This window comes from Temnothorax americanus, unplaced genomic scaffold (assembly GCF_048541705.1).
Source record: "Temnothorax americanus isolate GAGA-0224 unplaced genomic scaffold, ASM4854170v1 Scaffold101, whole genome shotgun sequence".
NCBI classification, from domain to species: domain Eukaryota; kingdom Metazoa; phylum Arthropoda; class Insecta; order Hymenoptera; family Formicidae; genus Temnothorax; species Temnothorax americanus.
In genome coordinates this window covers 166,120-168,651 of record NW_027509233.1, presented here as the reverse complement: position 1 = coordinate 168,651, position 2,532 = coordinate 166,120, and positions in this window count along the sequence as shown.

Below are 2,532 nucleotides of genomic sequence, written 5' to 3'. Positions count from 1 at the left end.
TTCAAAATCTTGTTCTTTCTCCTATATTTACGTTTCGCATATAGATATCCGAGTCAGAATTGGATTTTTGTAATAAATATAGATTTAATATTAATATTAATACACAATATGTTATAATATTAATATATTAATATAATGTTGCAAAAGTTGCACCATATATTATATTAATTTTAATTATATTAATAGATTTCAAATAGATGCTGCTTAGCGCATCGTCTTTATGCATAGAACTATATATATAGGGGAGACCGGGGCACCATGAGCTACAGGGTGCCATGGGTCATTGACTGTTTAGGGTAATCCTAATCCAGAATGTTTAGGTTGATTCAATTACTATCATGTGACAGTTATTTCATTTTTCATTGCCTATACTTCGTATATCTAGGTGGCAGTCATCAAAGTCCGTAGTCTCGAGACGCACTCGTGACATAAATGGTTTTCGTGATGCGTAAATTTCTTTTTAACCATTTAGAAATGTTTTAATATTGTTTTTGTAGTAAAATATACACGTACTAAAAATTTAGGTGTAACTTTCTAGCATTTTTTGTCATTTTATTACACTACAGATATATATAATATGCATATCACTTTGTTAGCTTTCAATGATGAATATGTCGTACATATACTACGTTTACGCGAGCGTTACTTCTGTAATAGTAACTTACGATATATCACTCGTTTACGCGGAGTAAATTATCGTAAGTTAGTGTCGTATTAATTCGACAGAATTAAAAATGCTTCTCCATAATTACAGTATATACATCAATGATTCAGGGAAACTCCGATTTTATATATGCCCATTCTAGACTCGAGGATGATCCTACTTGTGGCTCTAGTGTAGACAGGTAAAAATGTATAGTTTATGTATATAGTTTATGTCACTGTACGACTGTACCTGTACACTATAGAAAGGAGGATGAGCCGAGAGTAGTCAGTCTAAGAACGGGCAATAGAAAACGAGAAAAAAATACGGAATTACAGATTTTCTTACCTACTTTTATCACTGTCAACTCATCACAAAATGTGCTTTGTATGAAATAAGATACCATTATTGATACGAACGTGAAAACAAGTTTCCTTGAATTGCACAACAAGAAAAACATCGATGAACCCTCCAAATCGAGATTAGAATAAGGGTAATTATTCAGTTTACACCCCTCACCTCCGATTTTGATGAACTTAGGCTCAATCGACGCGTTTTTGCACGAAACGAAAGAATCTGGCAGAAAATAGTGTCGCTCTGCCCCGCGACGCGAGATATTATAATCGTTAAAGTTGACAGGAATCAGGTTATGATTCCTGTCATACCGACGACATGTAGCAACACTGAACGTGCAACGTGCCCTGCGACCACATGCGCATGCTAATAAGTGGTCGCATGCATATGTAAAACTGCGCCAATTTTAAATGAATCAATCGTGCAGAATAACCAAGCATCTCGATTCAAGCAGTTAGGGCTCACGCTGGGAGTTTCTTTATATATAAGGCCGGTTTTCACACGCAATGATTAGTGGCGCCAACTGATCGACTGGCATTCATTGGTGCCAGAACCAACTGGCAAACTCACAAGTGTTTACACAGTGATTGGCGTATAATATGGAAAATATTTAACATTTATTAAACACACAGTAAATGACAACAACCATATAACCTCAAATTTTGAGGTTATATGCTTTGGCCAATAACCGCCAGTAAACGCCACATTACTAGCGCCAGTTTGCATCAAGTGTTTACACTTGCATTTTTACTGGCATTAGTCGACTGGCGCGGCCTGGCGCCACCAATCATTGCGTGTGAAAACCGGCCTTTTTAGTTTAATTATGCGTGGAAAGCATACACACACACACACACACACACACACACACACACACACACACACACACACACACACACACACACACACACACACACACACACACACACACACACACACACACACACACACACACACACACACACACACACACACACACACACACACACACACACACACACACACACACACACACACACACACACACACACACACACACGCACACACACACACACACACACACACACACACACACACACACACACACACACACACACACACACACACACACACACACACACACACACACACACACACACACACACACACACACACGGGGGGTGCGAGGGGAGCCTTTAGCCCTCCTTCCCCCGCACCCACCCGCCGCGCCGGTAGGCAGCGTGGACCTCGCTTTACAACATAAAGTACATGCTGAGTTGTAAAGCGAAATTATAAAGTACATGCATGGGGGGGGGTGCAGGGGAGAAAAGCCTTCCTGTTCACGTGCGCTCACGCATGTAAGCCCCCTTGCACCCCTCTATGCATGTGCTTCATAATTTCGCTTTACAACTTAGCATGTACTTTAAGTTGTAAAGCGAGGTCAACGCTGCCTACCGGCGGGGTGGGTGCGGGGGAGGGGGGGCCAAAAGCCCCCCTTGCACCCCCCGTGTGTGTGTGTGTGTGTGTGTATGTGTGCTTCCCACGCATAATTAAACTAA